This window comes from Ixodes scapularis, unplaced genomic scaffold, assembly GCF_016920785.2.
Source record: "Ixodes scapularis isolate PalLabHiFi unplaced genomic scaffold, ASM1692078v2 PGA_scaffold4__175_contigs__length_147842914, whole genome shotgun sequence".
In the NCBI taxonomy this organism is placed as follows: Eukaryota; Metazoa; Arthropoda; class Arachnida; order Ixodida; family Ixodidae; genus Ixodes; species Ixodes scapularis.
In genome coordinates, this window is record NW_024609879.1 from 90,045,770 (window position 1) to 90,069,347 (window position 23,578).

The following is a 23,578-nucleotide window of genomic DNA, read 5'->3' on the forward strand; positions in this document are numbered from 1 at the left end:
CATCCCCCCTCCTGAATATGTTTAGTGGGCCAACTTGATAAAAAAAAACAAAAAACAAAAAAAAAACCCGGCTTTCATACAAAAATAAAAAAGGAACAGTAGGCTTACCCGAGCCCAAAGGGGCTCGAAGTCGTCGTCCCTGCCCAGTGGTCTACAGGCCACAGCAGGTCGAGGTCAATGTCCACGTCCACCAGGTCCTGTATTCCGCTGGGCCCGACCTGCACTTCGGTGAGCGGCGCTGGCGGTCTGGGTGGAACATTTTACATATTTTTTTTAAACATTTTTCTGAGTGAGAGCTAAAATGAATAAAAATATAATGTGTGTCTCTACCTGCACCACCGAACAGTATAACAAGTTTAAACCAATTAAAAATAAATAAATGGGGCCTACTATGGCCAAAAAGAAAATTTTAATATAAGAGCCAATTCGCAAAGAAAAACAGGAGATACTACGAAGCCACAGTTATTGGAATGGACCTGAAGAAAGTCAGTGCGGGCGTTTACTTATAAAAAAAAAAATTATTTGTATGTATCTATACCTAGGTCTGGGGGGAGGGGGGGGGGGGCTTGAGAGCAAAGGAGGCTTTGTGTCTCCTAGCTGGTGGACGACGGCGACAGAGGGTTGTGTTCATGATGTTTATTCTGAAAAGAATATTTCGTATAAATATTATTTTTTAATTTTTTTTTTTTTTTACTTGGGAGGGTCGGAGGATAAAATAGTGGTATATTAATATTAATGGAAATAAAGTATTTCTCAAGTACTTTAATTACCTGTTCAGTATATGTCATTATTTAAAGAAGTTGTGATTGAAAGCTCAGGTTGTGTTTGAAAAATCCTTTCTTTTCTATTATATTTTTAACTTTTGTTTTACCTTTCATGGCGCTGGGCGCAGTGTCCCCTTTCAAATATATATATATATATAGATAGAGGTATAAGCGACGTGGAAATCTAAGTTTGAAGATAAATATTTCAAAATTGTGTCGTATATTTAATTTTTTCTTTTACTTCGTAAATGTACTCTGACTTCAAATTTTAGGAGAACAGATTGAAATAGTTTATCTCCTTAAGATAATATGAAGCAGTTAGGTTGCTTGGACCGTTCAATTTGAATATCAATATTTTATTTTATGTCTTCCTATTTTATGTTTTCATTTTACTTATTAAACTTGAAGTATTTGATATCTTAATTCATTCAATCTGTCAGGAGTGGTCTTTATATTTATGATTTCTCTTACATATTAAGATATTTGTAACACTATTTCATTGAATCTTTTAGAAATGGTCTTGATATTTTATGTTTTGAAATCGATGTAGTTATCATAATTGTTTAACTTGGAAAGAGTGATTTCAACACGTAGTAACCAGTTAATTCATATAGATGATCTCACTTTCTTCACAAAAGCAATAACATTAGGTGTATTTTTTTTAAGCTAAAGGAAGTTTTTTAAAGCTAAAGGAAGGGGGCGCGGCATCGTCACGGAAACTACGATGACCTTGTTTTTGGTGCAGATGCTGCTATCCGCTGCCGTGTCAGCGGCGCAGCCAACTGCCCCTCCTGGATGCACACTCACCGTCAACGCCCCTTTCTTCTTGGACGCGAGCACCCTCTGCATGGTGGATACGCCCGACGACCCGGCTTACATCCCGCCAAAACTGAACGACGAAAACTTCTTCGCCTGGCAACCTGGAACCATATCCGATGCATGTCTTCAAAAGCACTCAACGCAGCTCTACCAGTCGGGGCGCGGCATCGTCACGGAAACTGCGATGACCTTGTTTTTGGTGCAGATGCTGCTATCCGCTGCCGTGTCAGCGGCGCAGCCAACTGCCCCTCCTGGATGCACACTCACCGTCAACGCCCCTTTCTTCTTGGACGCGAGCACCTTCTGCATGGTGGATACGCCCGACGACCCGGCTTACATCCCGCCAAAACTGAACGACGAAAACTTCTTCGCCTGGCAACCTGGAACCATATCCGATGCATGTCTTCAAAAGCACTTTACGTAGCTCTACCAGTCGGGGCGCGGCATCGTCACGGAAACTACGATGACCTTGTTTTTGGTGCAGGTTAGTTACTTTAAAAATACCGCATGTTTTCACGATGATGACCCTTGCCCGCTTGTGATGTCGTGCCCCAACGACCTGGTTGATTTGTGTAAAAAAAAGCTACTGTGTCTAGTTCTGAACTATAGTTACGTGGCGTTTCTATTGCAGCTTCTCATTCTATCGGGTGATGTAGAACTAAACCCCGGCCCCATAGAAACCGATAAACTAGAGTCTATTCTAGCAGCTGTGCAGCGAATAGAGGCTGGACAGTCCGCAATGCTAGCGTCAATCACGTCGCTTCAAAACAATCAAAAAACGACCGACACACAGGTCAATGAACTGTTGGAGAGGGTCGCTGCGGTCGAACGCAATCTCGCGGCGGTCCCGTTACAAGCACCCCAGAACCCACCCATTGACAACGATAACACAGTAAACTCTGAGCTCTAGGAAATTAGGACCAGGTGTGACGACGCAGAGAACAGGCTTCGGCGGTCAAATCTTTTGTTTCTTGGCATCCCAGATTCGCATTCTGAATCTTGTTTCAATCAGAAGAGAAGATACTCGAGTTCTGTAGGGAGAGGCTTGGACTAACGCTAGATGCCAACAATCTTGAACGATCTCATCGTTTAGGTCGTTTTTTCTCTGAGAAAAACAGACCGATTATTGTAAAGTTTCTGAGGTTCAAAGACAAAACCGCAGTCTTGGCATCGGGATCTACACTGAAGGGCTTCCAATTTGCTGTCCGAGAAGACTTATCACCCTCTGTTCGATTAGCACGGAGTAAGCTGTTTCAATTCGCAACGCCACAAAACGTCCCATTCAAGACTCGTTTCGATAAACTCCGTATGCTAAACAAATGCTTTGTATATGAAGCTGCATCAGACCGTGTAAAAGAATTTTGTGCATAACTACGCTCTGTAAAAAGCCCATCTCGTAATGCTCCCAGTTCATTAACACGTACGGTAACAAAAAGTTCGTCATATCACGTTTCTTTCACTAATATTTGCAGCCTCATGCATAAAAGAGAGGAACTGTGCAGTGTTTTGGAAGATAGTAATTCTGATATTGCTGTGCTGACCGAGACATGGTTGAAGCCAGATGTTCGCGATGACGAGCTATTTCCCGATCACCTTAATCTCTGTATCTACCGAAAGGACAGGCTACTCCAACGCGGTGGTGGTGTTCTTATCGGAGTCAAAAGGCATATCACTTCGTTCTGCATTCAGTTACAATGCAGTTTGGAAATTACTTGTGTCTGTCTTTGTTCGGCTATAATAAAAACTGTAATTGTTGTCTGCTACAGACCCCCGAAAAGTGACTCTGCATTCACAAGTGAATTGCATAAAGTCCTATTGGAGATAACTGAACGTTTTCCAAAAGCGAACCTTCTGTTATTCGGAAATTTCAACTTTCCCAAGATAAGCTGGTCAAGTCTAACAGCCGATGCATCACGTGATTCTCGCGAGTTTCTGAAACTATATTTGCTTTTTAATCTAACCCAGGTCGTTTTGAGCCCAACCCGTGGGGATAACATCCTTGACCTTGTACTCACTTCCTCCCCTGATCTTGTTCGTTTCGTTACCTACAGCAATGGATTCAGTGACCATAAAATTTTGCACATCTCGCTGTCCCTTCCCATTTTGGTGAAGATGCCTGTCAAAAAGGTGATACGGGACTACGGTAGAGCAGATTTTGTGTCAATGAACAGAAATTTGACCACTTTCTTGCAGTCGTACCAAATCCATTTTAATCTAAGGAGTGGGAATGGCAACTGGATTTTATATAAAAATGAATTGAATGCCCTTATTCAGGCATTTGTACCTACTCTGTGGATCCGAAGTGATGGTTGCCAGCCCTGGTATAACAAAAGACTTAAATCACTTGGCAATAAGAAAAAACGCCTCTTTCGCAAAGCAAGACTGACCAGCTGTTCAAATATCTGGGAGAAGTATTATAATTGCCTTAAGGATTATATTCATCTAATAAAAGCTTCAAAGAGAAAATATTTCAATCAGGACCTTCCAACTATCCTTCAGGACAACCCCAAAAAGTTTTGGAATATAATCACGTCAAAAAACAACAATGATATCATTCAACTTGTCGATGAGGGTGGCAACCCAGTTGAGGAAAAAATGTGCTCAGAGGTAATGAATACCTTTTTCGCATCCATCTTCACCGACGAGTGTCCTTTAAATGTGCCTGACCTACCCGCTGTTCACTACGAGGCCATGGCCCCTATCAACGTTTCATCGGCCGGTATTGCCACTCTTATCGATGGGCTCAAGCTTTCATCATCCTCAGGGTCGGATAACATATCATCGAAGATTCTGAAAAATACTAAGATTATATCTAGTGATATTTTGCAACTGATATTTAATCAGTCACTATCCGAAGGTTGTCTCCCATCCGATTGGAAAGTAGGTAGGATTGTTCCAGTCCACAAAAATGATGATCGTTCCTTGCCTTCTAACCATCGTCCCATTTCACTAACTTCCGTTCCATCTAAACTTCTTGAACATATCATTTATTCGCATATAATGTCTCATTTAGATTACAATGACTTCTTCTACCATCACCAACATGGCTTTCGCAGAGGTTACTCTTGTGAGACGCAACTCTTTGAATTTACACATGACCTTCATTGCAGCCTTCAATATCGCGACGAAACAGACGCAATATTTTTAGACTTCTCCAAGGCATTTGATCGTGTCCCACATATTCGTTTAATCTCTAAACTTTCTCGCCTTCATCTAGACCCCCACGTCTTAATGTGGATACGTAATTTTCTTGACTCGCGAATGCAGTACACAGTCTTAAATGGGTACGAATCTGATTTAATTAACGTCACATCTGGCGTGCCCCAGGGCACAGTCCTTGGGCCTCTTCTTTTTCTAATATTTATTCATGACCTTCCAAATTCTATTTCTTCTCACATACGTATTTTTGCAGACGACTGTGTTCTATATCGCGAGATCACTTTACCTAATGACCGCAAACTCATCCAAAAGGACCTAGATAATTTATCTCAGTGGTGTAACACCTGGTTGATGCCACTAAATAAGTCTAAAGGCAAATTAATCCACTTTTCTCGTAAAAGAGTTCCTTCCTCCTTCCAGTATGTGCTGGGCGACGAGATCATTGAAGAAGTCGATAGGTATAAATATCTCGGTGTCGTACTAACTTCCGATATCACATGGATTAATCACATTAACACAATTTCTTCGGACACAGCAAGGACCCTTGGTTACATCCGGCGTTGCTTGAATGCTGGTCCTCCAAAGCTTAGGAAACTTGCATACGAAACCTTCATTCGACCAAAATTGGAATAGGCATCTACAATATGTAATCCACACCAAAATTACTTAATCACCCGACTGGAAGCAATTCAAAACCGAGCAACCCGCTACATTTTATCAAACTATGACTATAAAAACAGTGTCTCTACCATGAAAACGAGCCTAAATTTACTAACTCTGGAGGTACGCCGCAAGGTTGCACGTCTTTGCTTACTCCATAAACTTTACCACTACGATCCCACTGTTCGAAGCTCATTCCTGCGCACTCCCGCACGGTCATATCGTCGGCTCAATAACTCTTACAATTTTCAACGTATATCGGGTTCCAGTAATGCCTTTAACAAATCATTTCTCCTACTAACAATTGTAGACTGGAACAGTCTTCCAGAATCGCTCATTACAATAACTGACCCTGTGGTTTTCAAAAGCTCCATCATGTCGTATTTTTCCACACCAAGTTAAGTTTTTTTTTTGTTTTTTTTTTAGCTACGTTGCATGAGAGTGCGTTGTTATGCAATTTTAGCTACATTGCATGAGTGTGCGTGGTTATGTAATTTTTATGTTGTTGTTTTTTTTCATTTCTTGTATAATTTCTTGTGTTGCCCCCTCCTTATGTAATGTCCTCGACAGAGGACCCTTAAAGGGGTCATGAAACGCTTTTCCAACTTTTTCCTGTTTCGCTTTCCTCCTCAACTCATAAATCGCGCATTCCACCAAACAGTTCAAGAAGACGAAAGAAAGCGAGGCCCCCCTCGCTCGGAGAGAGCCATTGTCCCCCTAGAAGATTAGCCCGTCGCTCAAAACTCGGACAAAAGTTTCTTTCCCTACCCCGTTCACCCCTAAGCTGACAGTGCTGTGGAAGCTACGTGCTCCTTGGGCTAGCCACACTTTTGCTACGTGAGCGTGGCAAATGTAGCTGCAGAGAATGAGGTCAGGTGATGAAACGGAGGCGGCTGATTGGTCCGGCAAGCGTGTAGCTTCCACCACAATGCCAGCTTAGGGGTGAAAGGACTAAATGAGGTCCGGTTTCGTGTGACGTCAGTTTGGACCCGATGACGCGTTTTTGGGACCACGGATGTATCACAGTGAAAAAGCAGAGAGGTTACGAAGGGGAGGAGGTACGAAATAGTCCGCTGTGTTTTCAAATTTTCGCACTGAAAGTCAGGCTTTTGACTTTCTACCTTTTTTCTTTTGGCCCAACTGAACGATGTGCTATTAGTAAAATCCCAATCTAAAATGATTTATCCCAACCCAAAAATTGTTTCATGGGCCCTTTAAGGATTAATAAATGAAATGAAATGAAGTTAGAGGTTACAAATCTTGTCCACACCTCCCTACCTAAGAATAAGTAGGTCTTCTATGCATGCAACACGCTGTTGGTCACACCTATGTGTCCTTTTTGTGTCTGTGGTTTTATCCACCTTTTCATGTCCTTTTTATAGCTGTGGGTTTATCCAACGCACATTATACATGGTTTTTTTCTGCGTTTCCCATCTCGTTTTTCGTCGGTTAAGGTTGTTCGAACCCAAAGTAAGCCTTTTTTTTTTCCTCTATTATTTCTGTGAAAATGTGTTAATTGACAAAATGATGAGCTTATATTGTGATAGACTTACCCCGTTTTATTAAATGTGTGGGGTTGGAGTCGCTCCCTCATAGGGTTTCCCTTAATTATTTAGTTATATTAGATAATAAAAATATTGTTTTATCATGTCCAACATTATTTCCAGCTTAGAGATTGAATGAAGTAATTTTTGTTTTTGTGCAGTATTTAGATTTCAAATATTTAATAAATTAGCCTTCGTTCGTAGAGCCGGACAAGTGAAAAAGTAATGGTTTATATATGATTACATTGCATGCTACAAAAGCATCTATTGTGATTTTTAATATTCAATCTAACAAAATAAAATGGAAATCTGCTATGATTTGTTAATGATTGAGTTAAGTAATATGTTGAACGAAAAAATGGTGAAATGCTGTATGTTAACCGGATCCATTGGATAAGTGCACTTTCTGTTCCCTAGCTCCCTCTGCCACTGAGCGTTCCATAAACCATTAACTTTTTAAAATTAGTTCCCAGGCAGCACAAGGTGTTGGGCCAATATTGGAAGAGCATTAACAAAAAAAAGGTCCAATGATGGTCCACTTTAGCCAATCTGCACCCAATATTGTCTATGCCATAATATATAGCTAGGGTTCGGAGTTTTCGGTTTAAACCGATAAAAACCGATAAAAGTACGCCGAATCCATTTTCGTAAATTCGGTTTTAACCGAATAAGGTCAGGTTTCAGGCTCGGCCTTTTCAATTTAAACTAATAAAAACCGATAAAAGTACGTCTAATTCCTTTTCTAAAATTCAGTTTTAACTGGAAAAGGTCACTTTGACCTTCCAGTCGTACCGCAGAGCCTTGGCGAAAAAATGGAACGACAGTGTCTATAAACAGATGTCCGAATGTATGGGATAGAAGGATGCCATCACGTTGTTTTGGTTTAATGTGTCCGTCATCGCACATTAAACCAAACGTGAAGTCCGAAATGCTTCATGACTTCGCCATGTACGAGCGTGTTTTCAAACTCGTTGTGAAAAAAACTGACTTGATGCAAGCTCTGCATGGTGTGTTGTGCCTCAAAACGTCGCACCGTGTCTCTTTTTGCGGTCACAATTGATTTATTGGCCGATTTTGGCTCAGGCAGCGCTTCACCTCCTCATCCGGCCACTGTTCAGTGTTAGCGTTAAGAGGGCATTCTCGAAGCTCAGGGTCATATTAACAGGCAAGAAAGGCTGCGGATCAACGAGGAGAACCTGGGCAAGTACATGTGTGTTTACCAGAATAAGATCACGTAATCCTGATGTACAAAAGGTCAAGTTTCATGTTATTTCGGCATAGGCCTCGTATATGACTTGCTTGTACCAAAGTTGTTGTTTTCTTGTTTCTATTACAGTTGCACATATTTGCCGAATAAAGTGTCCGTTTATATTTCAATGTATCTGTACCGTTACTCTTTGAGTGATAACAAATATCAGAGCTAGAAGGACCATCTTATCCGGTGTCCGTTGGTGTTCATTTTATATTCACCGAAAAAAGCCGATAAACTTTTGTGGGCATAAATATACGCCGAAAAAAAACGAAAATTGATTTTTAAAATAAACACCGAAAAAAGTACGCCGAATTTTGAAAAAATAGAAACCGAAAACGCGGAACCCTATATATAGCATCTTCAGTGATGGCCCAGCTTCTCCAATGACCAACCAATATTGGAAGCACATTGGCATAAAATGGGCAATCTTGGCCTGTCAGTTCCATTCACTTGCGAATATTGGATGAACACTGGCAAAACATGGACAATGTTGGTCTGACAGTTCTATTGGCTTACGAATATTGGATGAACACTGGCATAAAATGGAAAATGTTGGCCTGTCAGTTCCATTGGGTCGCGAATATTGGATGAACACTGGTATAAAATGGGCAATCTTGGCCTGTCAGTTCAATTGGCTTGTGAATATTGGATGAATAGCGGCGTAAACCGGACAATTTCGCCCTTCGAGTACCCTTGGCTTGCTAACATTGGATGACAACTGGAATAAAATGGTCAACGTTGCCCTGTCCGTGCCGTTGACATTCCAATATTTGATGGGGACTGAAAATGGACACTGTTGGCTTGTCTGCAGCATTGGCTTGCCAATGTTGGATAAACACGAGCTTATAATGGTTACTGTTTTCCTGTTAGTACCATTCGTTCATCGTCATTTCAAAAACACAGTGGCATATAATGGTCAAAGTGTGTTAGTCTCGCAACACCATTGGCTTAATAGTGGACGCATGTTGAAATAGGCTGGCTTTGGCAAATTTAGTTTTACCTCAACAAGTTGAATTTGCTCGAGCGATTGTCAATTTAATGTTATTTTTTTCAAAGCGCGATTCAGGTGCTTTTCTGCAAAGTAAACAAAACAATAACAACGTACAGAACTTAATGGCGATGTTTTGCTCCTTCACTGTGCATACTAAGCAGTCGCGAGCGATATGGGCTCATCAGGACCGCCCACTGGGAAAAAAAAGAAGAATCGATGTGCGCGTTATAGTCACCATAATAGATTATTATGTTGACTTTATGATCTCGACAGAAAAGCTTCGTACTCTAACTACGGGCTTGTGGGCTTCACCTCGTGTCAGGTGAAGAACTTCTTTGCGATTGATTGGAACAAGACGCTATTCTGAAATGTGGTTGTACAATGACGGCTCTATGACTTTACGGCACTACTGGTGCTACAATAAGAGCCCTAATGCCTCCCACACGGCGCCAAGGCACTGATAGCAGACGACAATGTTGGTTTGATTTAGAGTCTAGCCCCTTTTTTCCGCATTTGATTTATCACTGTCTCTTTTCAATTTTGACATTAGGCTCCGAGCTGATTTCAGAGCTTCGTGTCTGTCAGTCCTTCTCCGTCCTCTTGCTGAAGAGTTTATCATGTATAAGCAATCTCTTCTACATTGGTTTTTGGAAACCCGGATAGCAAATACCAGCAGAGAGAAACGAAAGATTTCGAGGGAGAGAAGTATGCAGGGGAGGGGTCGCGCCGACGGCCTCGGAACTAACGTCCCTGAACGGCTTCCCCTCCCATTTTCCCCACGCCGTCACTAATCTCTCCTTTGTGGGTGAAGTGGACTCGACGACCTTGAGGGAGGACACTGCGCATTCCTAAGCTGACAGTGCCGGGGAAGCTACTTTTTGATATGATAAAGTTCCTTTTCCAGTGAATTATTTTTCATTATTTAGTATATAAAAAACTTAGTACTGCCTTCTAAAATAAATAGATGCGCAGGGAAAACACCGGGGCCAGCTTGCTGAAATCAGTGTCTCAGCTCAGACTGGGTGAAAGATGTAAAGGCTGGAACGCGCGAGCGTCTTCAGTCGAGGTTTGAGTCCCGTTCAGCTCGTACGCTGGCTTTGACAGTGCTTTCTCTTCCCCCGTCTCGGCTGAGACACTGTTTCTAGCAAGTCGGCCCAGGCGCTTACTACTGTTTTGTTCGTCCGACTTGTACTTACTCAAAGCTTGATTGATCCAGATTAAGATATTTATAGTGATTAAAAAAAATGTTCGAATAGTACGAAGGTTATTTATCAATTGCTTAGCTCTAATCTTGCAACATCATGGCGTCCCTTAACCTTTCATCCAGCATTAAGAAGTTTTAAAAATTATAATCTCGCCATCTAAGTTCACACCGATATTTCTACACGTAAGAACATGACAGCTGAACAAAATTTTATGCTTGAATCAATCAAGAATTCAAAAAAAAATCACGCATATAAAATAGCTTGCCGTGTAAAGACAATTAGTGGCAATTACACTCGCAGTGCGCGGTGACATAGCTGACACTCAACTTGCACCCATCAAGCCGAACCTTGTCAAATAAGCACTACTCAACGCTTTGTGGTATTCGGCTTTGGACATACCTGGAAGACTTTTTACTGCAGCACACATCTGCCGCCAAAATGACAGCCGTATTTTAACAAGAAAAATTAAATAAAAAAACTTCGAGCACAGAAATAACCAATCAGAACGTCTCTCGCGGTCTATTAGAATAAAAAGCACTACAAATAGCGCTGTACAGGGCTTTTCGGGCCGATCGCTGTGGATTCCGCGTTGAACTCGTCGGAGATCCCTGGCACACAGTCCGACACGGTTCAAACTCATCGGAAAGTGACAAAACGCACATTGCGTAGCAAGAATACCCATCCCCAATGGTCAAGAGGACCTCTCCTTGTCACTCACATGGAAGAGAAAGCGGTCCGTCGTGTCTTCGGTCCGTCGAAGCTAGTGGTCACATGTATGCCCACAACAAAGGAAGATCACCGGTATGTAGGCGCTGCCGAAAGAATATCCATGGTCTTGGCAATCCGCATGTTGAAGATCGCACTTGGCACTAAGACGAAATGCGCTGCTGGTGATCGGAACTCTAGAACCACCGTTCTTGCCCATGGATGGCGGAGATACCGAGCCGCTTCGCCCGATAAAAGCAGTCTGCTAAGCAATCAAATGCACTCGGACAACCTGGAAACGGACCCACGGTGTCCTGGTATCAGCATGATTATCTTGCCCTTCTTGTTCCTTCGAAAAAAAAGCTATTTCTGCCACAAAAAAAAAAATAAAAATAAAAAAACATGGATAATTTGCGAAGCGCACCTGCCCACTTGCAGTTCGCGGATGCGCGTGTTGGAAATTGAGGAGGCCGTCCCCACCGCCTTCCAGTCGTTGCCTTATCGTGTGGCCTTGGTGCTCGCGATTCCACTTTCTGTGTGCTTGTGTGTGCGTATTTGCGTGTCTGCGTGTGTTTCGCGGTCTGGACTCCATCACCCCTAAGCTGAGAGTGCAGAGGAAGCTAAGAAGCTCGGTGAACCAATCTCAGGTTTATTTTTATTCACGTGATCACACTCTCTCCCGTAACCACGCGCAGAGAGCGGTGCAGGTGATGACTGGTCCGGCCGGCGCGTAGCTTCCCCGCCACTGTCAGCTTAGGAATGCGCAGTGTCCTCTTCCCTCAAGGTCGTCGAGTCCGCTTCACCCACAAACAAGAGATTAGTGACGGCGTGGGGAAAATGGGAGGAAAAGCCGTTCAGGGACGTCAGTTCCGAGGCCGTCGGCGCGACCCCTCCCCTGCATACTTCTCTCCCTCGAATTCTTTCGTTTCTCTCTGCTGGTATTTGCTATCCGCGTTTCCAAAAACCAATGTAGAAGAGATTGCTTAAGGCCCTGTCACACTGAGGCAACAGTTGGACAACTCTATCCGGCAACACGGGGAAGTCGTGTTGCCGGCGACCCTGTCACATCAAGGCAACAACAGTCGGGCGACATGTTGCTGCCGCCCGCAACCGTGTTGCCCGATTTGTTGTCCGACAACCCTGTCACACCGCGCTGACGGCGAGGACAACACGGGGAATCCTCCGCCATCTTGATTGTTTACCTTCGTTCGTGTGCGGCGCGGAATCGCTGGAAATGTGACTCTACAAAGTGCTAGTGCGTTCGAAGGGCCGGGAATTACCACGGTACGACATCAACCAGTGACTGTGATTAGAAAACTTGACACGGGGAGTATTTTTCGATCTTTATTTTATTGAAATGTTCTTCATTCGCTGACAAAGCAGATAGCCCTAACCGAAGAAAGTGACATCGCTGAGGTATGTTCGGGATTTACGCCACCGTATGAAGTGATTCTGTCCGGTTCTTTCATGCAATTCCTATTTCTACTGTAAAATTGGGTTAGCACCGGCAGTACCCCAAAGCGTCGTTTGTAACGTGGTGTTGAGCTGAACTGACAGTGCTTCAAAACTGCGACACCGACACCATCGGCCTTCATAACAATCGGTGAAAAAAATATTTTTCAACGCTGTCTACTGGCCTACCGCTGCTACGTGATCGCTTCATTCCCACAAAACGTCCTGGCTTTTTTTAAAACAACTCAGGTGTCTGGTAGCGGCTGTTCCCAAGTTCCAAGCATCAACAATCATGATCAGAGTGGTCGTTTTATGCTTCGATATTTTAATCTTAAGTTTTCTGGATTATTTTTATTATACTTTCTTAGTGGGTGAGTAGGCATGCTGAACGTTCACGACCGTAGCTGTGACCATTTCGAAAATCGCTTTCCGTAAAGGCCCTGTCACACTGAGGCAGCACGACGGCAACAGCAACACAACACGTTGTCCAACAGTCGGGCAACTTGTTGCTTGCTCCCCGTGTTGTCCGACAAAGCTGTCACACCGCGGCAACAGCACGACAACATGGACGTCAACTAAAATGTTGCCTCGGTATGACAGCTTTCGGCAACAAAAACAGCAGCAACTTGTGTTGGACAACGAGCGTTGCCCTGATCGCTGGCTGAGCGAATTTCGGGCCGGCAACACGACAACATAGATAGCTTCGATGGTAAAGTTAGTCCCCTATCAATAAAGTCTTACTCAAACAAAGACTTGGAAAACGTTATTTAACAATAATTAGGGCTGGCGTGCAGCTAAAATGTATTCGATTAATGTTTTTGCTGCGTAGTTACGGAAAGCGATTTTCGAAATGGTCCCAGCTACGGTCGTGAACGTTCAGACTGGTTTTGAAATTAGATCTCCCGAGAGACCAGCGCACATTACGGAAAGTGAAATAAAATGGCATGCCTACTCACCCACTAATAAAGTATGATAAAAAAAAAATCCAGAAAACCTAAGATTAAAAAATCGAAGCATAAAACGACCACTCTGATCATGATTGTTGATGCTTGGAACTTGGAAATAGCCGTTACCAGGCACCTGATTTGTTTTAAAAATACCCAGGACGTTTTGGGGGAATGAAGCGATCAAGTAGCAGCGGTAGGCCAGTAGACAGCGTTGAAAAATATTTATTTCACCGATTGTTATGAAGGTCGATGGTGTCGCAGTTTTGAAGTGCTGTCAGTTCAGCTCAACCCCACGTTACAAAAAACTCTTTGGGGTACTGCCGGTGCTAACGCAATCTTACAGTAGAAATAGGAATTACATGAAAGAATCGGACAGAATCACTTCATACGGTGGCGTAAATCCCGAACATACATCAGCGATGTCACTTTCCTCGGTTAGGGCTATCTGCTTTGTCAGCGAATGAACATCATTACATCATTTCGATAAAATAAAGAGCGAAAAATACTCCCTGTGTCAAGTTTTCTAATCACAGTCACTGGTTGATGTCGTACCGTGGTAATTCCCGGCCCTTGGAACGCACTAGCACTTTGTAGAGTCACATTTCCTGCGATTCCGCGCCGCACACGAACGAAGGTAAACAATCAAGATGGCGGAGTATTCACTGTGTTGTCCTTGACGTCAGCGTGGTGTGACAGGGTTGTCGGACAACAAATCGGGCAACACGGTTGCCGGGTGGCAGCAACATGTTGCCCGACTGTTGTTGTTGCCTTGATGTGACAGGGACGCCGGCAACACGACTTCCCCGTGTTGCCGGATAGAGTTGTCCAACTGTTGCCTCAGTGTGACAGGGCCTTAACTACGCAGCAGAAACATTAATCGAAAATATTTTAGCTGATATTTTAGCTGCACGCCAGCCCTAATTATTGTTAAATAACGTTTTCCAAGCCTTTGTTTGAGTAAGACTTTATTGATAGGGGACTTACTCTACCATCGAAGCTATCTATGTTGTCGTGTTGCGGGCCCGAAATTTGCTCAGCCATCGATCAGGGCAAAACTCGTTGTCCAACACAAGTGGCTGCTGTTTTTGTTGCCGAAAGCTGTCATACCGAGGCAACATTTTAGTTGTCGTCCATGTTGTCGTGCTGTTGCCGCGGTGTGACAGCTTTGTCGGACAACACGGGGAGCGAGCAACAAGTTGCCCGACTGTTGGACAACGTGTTGTGTTGCTCTTGCCGTCGTGTTGCCTCAGTGTGACAGGGCCTTTATACACCAACCCAACTGTCCTACGTCACGCCGCGGTGGTGGCGCGTCGGACGCACTTCCGGTCTGGGGCGGTGGGCAGAAGTCGCCGTGCCAGACATGCATTCCTGTGTTCCTTTGGAATAAACGAGACAAAAAACCTGCCTTCTCGTCAAAATGCTGTGATGGGGGCTTTACCAAGACAGTCTGGAAAGGTTTGAAGATCAGTTTTCATGTGTTTTTGCACCCTCCGTTCCTCCGAGAACGTGGATAGTAGCCGTCAAAAGGGCAAACTAGACGCTGTCGAACTACGATTGCGTGTGCGGGCCACAATTTGTGGTCGCCAGATGTATTTGCTTTGTTCTAACATGAACGAGAGAAAACCCTCAAGTTGTATGGAGTCCGGACCACCCACGGGTTCAGTGCGTCTTCAAATTCACACGGCCGCCTGATCGTTCGAACTTTCGTCTGCTCTTTCAAAGATGTATGCTTTTTGTCGTCTGCTCGTTCAAACAAAAGCGGCCCGTAGACCAAACTTTGACCCGGTGATTGCAATAAGAAGTAGTTGCAGGCCTCAAAAGACTTAAGTAGGCTCGGTGTAAACAGCAGATACAAGATGTTAATTATTGGTACCGGTGGCCATCACCTATTTGTTACGCTTGGTCTGCTCCCGCTTCCGATTTTCAGTATCGACGTCGATCATCGCCGCTACCTTTTACACTTTTGCAGCACGAGCGACGTCGCGACCGAAAATAGCTACAAGAATCTCTTCATGGTTTTGGCGTCCATTTCTACGGCGTTCATGCGAATGAATCGCCGCACGTCAAATTATTTACGGAAAGTTTAGCGGCGTAACGAGCCTTGATAATTTCGCTCAGGCGATTCAAGTGTTAAGACATTGCGATGAGAACGCAGAATCGACAACTCCAACGCGAAAAAGAGTATGCAGACTCACAGAGACGCCTACAACGTGACATTCGAATGGTTTGTTGACGCGGGACGCGGTGCTTCTCGCCCGTACTCCATTGCGTGTGCGTTCGAACTGTCGTCTGCTCTTTCAAACTTGGCTGCTTTTTGTCGCCAGCTCGTTCAAACGACAGCGGCCCGTAAACCAAACGTTGACCCGGTAATTGCGATAAGAACTAAGTGCAGGCCTCAAAACACATTTGAAGGTTGGTTGGGGTAAGTCGGCTAAGTATAAACAGACACAAGAAGTTGTTGATCATTGTTACCAGTGGCCATCACCGACTTGTAATGCCCGATTCTACTTGCGGTTTTCAGTATCGATGCCCACCATCTCAGCTACGGTCCACGCTTTTGCAGTCCGAGCGACGTCGCGACTGAAAATAGCGAGCAGAATCTCATCGTGGGAGTCAGGCTTTAGCGCCCATTCTGCGGCGTCCACGTGAAATGAATCGCCGCACGTCACATTATTCACGCAAAGTTTTGCCTCGAAAGTTTTGCTGAAGCTGCTCAAGTAGTCAGACATTGTTAGGAGGACGTAGAATCGACAATTCCAACGAGAAAAAGAGCACGGGGACTCCCACCGACGCCGACAACAACGCAATTCAATGGTTTGTTTATGGGCGACGGCGGGCTTCTTGCCCACCATCCACCGCGCATGCGTGGCGCCGGTGGCGTCCGCTAGGGGCGCTCCGGTTTGTTTGTAAACATGAGTTGGTGTATACATGATAAACTCTACAACAAGAGGACGGAGAAGGACTGACAGACACGAAGCTCTGAAATCAGCTCGGAGCCTAATGTCAAAATTGAAAAGAGACAGTCATAAATCAAATGCGGAAAAAAGGGGCTAGACTCTAAATCAAACCAACATTGTCGTCTCCTATCAGTGCCCTGGCGCCATGTAGGAGGCATTAGGGCTCTTATTGTAGCACCAGTACTGCCGTAAAGTCATAGAGCCGTCATTGTACAACCACATTTCAGAATAGTGTCTTGTTCCAATCAATCGCAAAGAAGTTCTTCACCTGACACGAGGTGAATCCCACAAGCCCGTAGTTAGAGTACGAAGCTTTTCTGTCGAGATCATAAAGTCAACATAATAATCTATTATGTTGACTATAACGCGCACATCGATTCTTCTTTTTTTTCCCAGTGGGCGGTCCTGATGAGCCCACATCGCTCGCGACTCCTTAGTATGTACAGTGAAGGAGCAAAACATCGCCATTAAGTTCTGTACGTTGTTATTGTTTTGTTTACTTTGCAGAAAAGCACCTGAATCGCGCTTTGAAAAATAACAATAAATTCACAATCGCTCGAGCAATTTCAATTTGTTGAGGTCAAACGAAATTTGCCAAAGCCAGCCTATTTCAACATGCTTCCACTATTAAGCCAATGGTGTTGCGAGACCAACACAGTTTGACCATTATATGTCAATGTGTTCTTGAAATGACGATGAGCGAATGGTACTAACAGGAAAACAGTAACCATTATAAGCTCGTGTTTATCCAACATTGGCAAGCCAATGCTGCAGACAAGCCAACAGTGTCCATTTTCAGTCCCCGTCAAATATTGGAATGCCAACAGCACGGACAGGCCAACGTTGACGATTTTATTCCAGTGTTCATCCAATGTTGGCAAGCCAAGGGTACTCAAAGGGCAACATTGTAGGGTTTACGCCACTATTCATCCAATATTCACAAGCCAATTGAACTGACAGGCCAAGATTGCCCATTTTATACCAGTGTTCATCCAATATTCGCGACCCAATGGAACTGACAGACCAACATTGTCCATTTTATGTCAGTGTTCATCCAATATTCGTAAGCCAATAGAACTGTCAAGCCAACATTGTCCATGTTTTGCCAGTGTTCATCCAATATTCGCAAGTGAATGGAACTGTCAGGCCAAGATTGCCCATTTTATGCCAATGTGCTTCCAATATTGGTTGGTCATTGGAGAAGCTGGGCCATCACTGAAGATGCTATATATTATGGCATAGACAATATTGGGTGCAGATTGCCTAAAGTGGACCATCATTGGACCTTTTTTTGCCAATGCTCTTCCAATATTGGCCCAATACCTTGTGCTGCCTGGGAGGCTTTTCCGAGATTTTATACTTGAAGAGCAACCGAACCGATTAATCGAATAGTTAATTAAAGGGCACCGATTACTAATGAAGCTGTTTTATTTTGATATTCATTATTGACAGGCGTAAGAGAACTGAGAGCCTCTGAAACCCTTCCCCTGAATCCAACCCCCGCTTCTGTCTCTTTCAGAATCCTGTGGTCATGCCCCTGTGTGGTATCCCCTTCCTCGCCCAGCCCTCTGCCCTGTCCACTACCGAGCCTGCCGCCGACCCTGCCACCGAGTCTGCCCAGGCCCCCGTGGTTGCACAATGTATTAAATATATTTATTCGATCTAAATAAATTATGAACTCTCAAACGTTATGAACAATTCATTTGCATGCTTTAATGATTTCTAATGTGCCCAAATATGGTCAAATTGAAGCATTTATTAGATTTTAGTATAAGAAAGAAAACGGGGCCTCAGGAAAAAGGGAAAGATACTTGCTTGGTTCTCTGCACTGTTTTTGTGACACTGGTTAGAACACTGGCTGAAAAATAGCATCTAATAATGTCATAGACAATGGATGCAAAAATTTGGCATTGTATTAAACTGGATGCCAATATTGGAATAGATGATATTTAAGCCAATGTTGGAAGAGCCAGTGTGTAAGGCGTTGGATGCCAATGTTGGTTCAGCCAACGGTGAAACTTCTATGCCAATATTGGATAAAAAAGCGGAAACCACGTTAGTCCAACGTGGGCTAGAACGTTGGCAAACCAGTGGTCCAACATTGGCATCAATGTTGGACCACCATTGGATCGGGTAGCGTTTTCGAAAATGCTAACGTCAGACCAATATAGGAACCATTTTTTGCCAACATTGGGCCAACGGGGGTCCAACAATGGTGTGCTGCCTGGGTTGTTTTTTGACGTATTGTTTTGATAGTTTAAAAGGTAAGTAGACACCATGGTATCTAGCAAATGATGCATATTGATTACCTAAATTATTGCCTATATTACCAGGGTGAATTTTAACAAAAGAAAACTTAGAGTTGCACTGTGCATTTAAGGTTCTCAATTTTTATTGCATTGATTATTTCATTTAGATTAACAGGGTATTCATTGCTTGTAGGACTGATAAACTCTCTGTGAAAATATTACAGCCTCGGGTTTTTTTGTATAATTACTAAGTATTCGATTGCTTTCAGAATAGCTACTGCTTCTGCTTCAAAAATGGTGTTATGGTTATTTAGGGTATATTTTCCTATTTTTAAGATCCCTCCATTAGATGTTGTTATGGCAAAAGCTGCACCGACTGTATTTAAACAAATTGAAACATCTGTGTAAATGTTGAATGTATTTATATTGCTTTCGAAGGCGATAAGATTGTGTATTCTTTAATCTACTGCTAGTGTGCACGGCCCATAAATTAATGGGATATTGAGTATTTTGTGGTTGCAAGAACTAGACTTAAAATTCACTGGCTTTCCTCTCTTGAAATATGTTAAACATAAAAATATCTAAATCCAAAGTTTACGTTATTGGGCGAATATTACATAAAACAGGTAAAATAATAGTTGAAGTAGTTCAATATGCTTCACAGATTTTGAATAATGGAATTCAGATTATTTTACTTTTGAAATAACTATTGTATTCTTTTTTCCACTATACACGTTGTGGGAATCCCCTTCTTTGGGGGTACCACTTAGAAACACAGGAGGTTCCTTGGGTCCAGATAAAGACGTGTTTATTTGACTTAGATGGCACACGCTTGCCCGAAGGCCAACAATGTTTGAGATGACGGCGCTGTCTCTTTTGACAGGATCACCAGTCGGAGTCCGCGCTGCCGCTATTGACAGTATCACGGAGGGGGAGGATCAGATAAGGGTATGAAGGCACCGTCGAGCAGAGCCTCCCCCAGGGAGAGTCCCGCCCGTTGGATTAGGGCCGTCTTATAGGCTCCTTGCACAGGACGTCATTTCCGTTGCCCTCCAAAGAAGAGGGGAAGAAGGAGCTCCCCTCTTATCAGGGCCCTCCTTTGTACCTCCCGGATATGTACAGGCGTCGATATTCTCCCCCCAGAAGATTATAGAAGATTAACCTGTCACTCAAAATTCTTACAAAAGCAGCTTCCCTCTCCTCCTCTTAGTTGGTGTTCAAAAGTGTGCGATGTGACGTCAGTGCAAGGAGCCTATATGGCCTGCGGGAATGGACGCGCCCGGGGTGTGTCGGATGTAGGTGGCTCCCCGGAAGGGCGGACGCGTCCAAGTCATGATCCCGAGGGGTGTGCCTTAGGCAAATCACCCGAGAAGGACGAGGGAAAGCCGCCCACCAGGGAATACGGCTTCGCGCCCCCACGGCCTGCCTAAGCTAGGCCTAGATAGGGATGCGGGGAACACGTGTGGTTCCCACAACGTGCCCCGTATATTATGTAACGTTCAATGTATTATAGGCAAATTTTCCTCAGTTGTCAAAAACTCAGTCATTATTGCACAGAGGAGAATCGAGCTAAATTAAATCTGTGTTTAAGTGCTTTATTACAAATATAACTTGCATGCGGAATAAAAGGTAAATGAGTATCAAAAATGGTGCCTAATATTTTTAATTCCTCTTTGAATTTTAATTTGGGGTGGATAAATTTAATTTGGGGAAGGTGCGTTTGATATTTCCTCGATCAATTAATAAACAGCAATATTTTTCGGAGTTAAAGGTTAATTTTCTCTCTGTAGCCCATTGTGTGATATGATATAAAATATTCTCTGAGCGTGTTTCAAATTCCCGGCACAAAAATCCGTCTAAAACCAGCACCATATCGTCTTCAAATGCCCGGATATAATTATAGATAGGAATGGTGGTATTTAATAAATCATGTATTATGATATTCCATGACAATGGACCTAGGGGAGAACCTTGTTGACATCCTAAAGTTACTTTTTTTGTTATTGGATTGTGTTCTAAGTTAAAATAAATAGTTTTATCTTTAAGAAATGAATGAAGTAGGGAGTATAAATTACGTGGACAGTTATGTTTCTTTAAAAATTCTAGAATTAATGGCTAGCATACAGTCAAACGATCCTTGGAAATTCTATAACATTATTGTAAAAATATTCTGATGGATTTTAAGTTTATCAAGGTATTAAGTTAAGTGATATAATGCTCTGGTGGAAGATTTGTTGTGGGTAAAGTGCTAGGACTGGGAGTCAATTAAGAATTTTAACCCGATTAATCGCCACCCTTTAATCGATTAAATAATCGATTAATCGGTTGCGTTGATTTTTATAAATAATATATTCAAAAGAATGGGCAACAACTCGTCTTGCCTCTGAAGACTTATTTTACTCTCTGGTACACGGCACAAAGGACATTTAGAATTGAGGATACATATAGTTCAACGATTCAAAGACATATTTTTGCTCCAGCTCCGAAAACAAAGAAGTTTGTCCATATTGTCCGACAGGAAGACAAGAAGTCAGGGCTTCGGCGATGCTTTCTGATGATGTTCGCCCAATGCAAGTCCCCAGGAAGTCGAATAAGAAGAAAAAAAAAAAAAAAAGGTTGTTCGATCCCGCTGGACACATTACGGCGTTGGTTGGTTTACGATGGCCAGTGTGGCCACGTTTATTTCAAAACAAACCGATAACAAGTCAACAGTAATCTACAAGACAAAACTCTCAAAATTAAAACCCATAGTTTAGTCGCCCAGTTTCAAGAGCCGAATCTGCCTGGTCTCAAAAGCCGAATCCCACTGAGAATCCTCTCGGCACCAGTGTTGCGGAGTTGGTACTCCGGAGCTGGAATGATTCCGGAATCATTCCGCATTTTCACGACCCCGGAATGGAATGGCGGCAACGTTGAGAATGGAATGGGAATGGAATTAGGTGCCTTTTGCCCGGAATGGAATGGGAATGGAATAGACACGGTTATTCTTTTTCTTTTTTTTTTTTCTTTTTAGGGTTTACGGTCAGCTAAACCGAGCCAGTCAGCGAGTCAGTTGCTCAAAAATGGGTCCATATCACAAGAGCGAATGACATTTTAGCGAACGGCGACATTTGAGCGAATGGTCGTTTTAGCGAATAACGGGGGCGCGCGTTCACCCATCCGTCGCGCTGCGCTTTACGCCGCTTCGCGGCGACAGTCTGCGGCAACTCATTAAAAAAATATGAACTCATTTGGCCCACCCGAAAACGCTGCTTCGCGGCGTCCGACTATTCGCTAAAGTGTCGTTCGATGAAACGTGGGCGTTCGCTAAAACGTCATTCGATCAAGTGAGTGCCTCCCGCTCAAAAATAAAATGAGCGGGAAACTGCTAGCCCTTGTGGAGCCCTAACAGACTTATACGCAAAAAAAAAAAAAAAAAAAAAAGCAATACAAAAAACAAGCGTCAAAGCAAAGGGCAAAGGGGGGAAAGAGGGTAACAGTTGCGCCTTTTACGGACGCGCAGGCGTCGGACTTCGATGGCGTTACACGAGAGCGAAACAAGAAACCAAGCGCCAAGCAAAAGAAAAGGGAGCGGCAAACAAAGAAACCGCCATGCACAGCTGCTCATCGTCCTTCTTGTCATTATTTGTTTGTTGTTGTTGTTGCGACGGTTTGTAGAATGCACTCGCGCGCACAGACTGAGATCTGCGAGCGGAAGCGACTTATAACTCGCAGAGCTCTGATAGCTCGTTGACTCGGGAGCCGCCGAAAGATGATCAGGTATTGTTTTCTTATAGTTCGAGGAGCGTTAATTGTTTGGCAGGCAGCCAACCTTGCTGCCTTCCACGTTCATTCGTGCGCACTCCTTTGAAGCGCTAAATGGGGGTTTGCTTCGGCATTCAAACAGAGCGAGATCCACTTCCTCTTCTCTTGCGCTAGCTCCGAGGCTTGTTTTTTTTTTGTTTTTTTTTTTTTTTTTTGTATCGCATTTGTAGTGCAAGCCCGCCTTTTCCTTGCTCTTGGTTCCGATGCTTGTTTTCTGTGTTATATCCCTTAGTGGGTTGGGGTTACACGGATCCCCGCTCATTTCCTTCGACTTTAGTCTCTGCATACTTCGTTTCACCTCGCGATGGACCGCTGCGGACGCTACGAGCCACCCCAGGCAATCCAGCACCGTGAGCGGGACTGCAGGGTCACGCGACACTGAGGAGGCACTGGATTGGTTTCGATGGCTCTCGTGCTGTCTGTTGAGGTCCTTCGTAAGGTGAAGTAGACTATCGTCACCGCTCTTGGTGTGACCGAACTGACTAGACCTGCATGCCGAAAGACCGTCCCGCGCCAGACGAGGCGGGACCGTTGCTGTGGGGGCAACTGAGAAAGAGAGGTGGGTGCTAGCTGCCACTGAGGTTTTGGCTTCCGCGCTTCTCGGCTGTCCGGGCTGCGTTCGTGCTCCTTGTCCTGGACCCTGTTTGAGGCGGTGAGTAGTCAGTTGGAGGGTGTTGTTGAGGAAACACGGGGAATGTCAATTCGAACGGTGCGGTATTACCCTGTTAATTGTATCTTGATGTGAACAACGCGAACAACCGACACCGAGGTAGAAGAATGAATCGGTTGGTACCGTCTGCTGCTTGAACCCGCCTCTCGATCAGCGCGAAGAGGACAGATCGAGTCTGGGCATCGTGGAAGACATTTTTCGACATTAAGTCGTGAATAAACAAGCTGCACGCTGAAAGTTGTGCAACAAAACTATACTCGGTGCAATCGGCGTATATCATCGAACTTTATTCGGCATATGAAGAGGAAACACGAGAATGAGTATGCAAAAGGTGGAAAAGGGCAGGCGAACCAGCCAAAAATTGAATTGAATATGACAAGAAATATCGAGATTCGTAAAG

General features: G+C 43.8%; 1 long non-coding RNA gene across 1 annotated transcript in view; it reads right to left on the reverse strand.

Annotated features, from left to right (window-relative positions):
* Positions 1–569: 569 nt before the first annotated feature.
* LOC115317298 overlaps positions 570–23,578 on the reverse strand; it is a 39,309-nt gene continuing 16,300 nt past the window's right edge. Inside the window, exon 3 of the long non-coding RNA XR_006078199.1 lies at positions 570–641. This is a non-coding gene — a long non-coding RNA (uncharacterized LOC115317298). The remainder of the gene's footprint in view (positions 642–23,578) is intronic.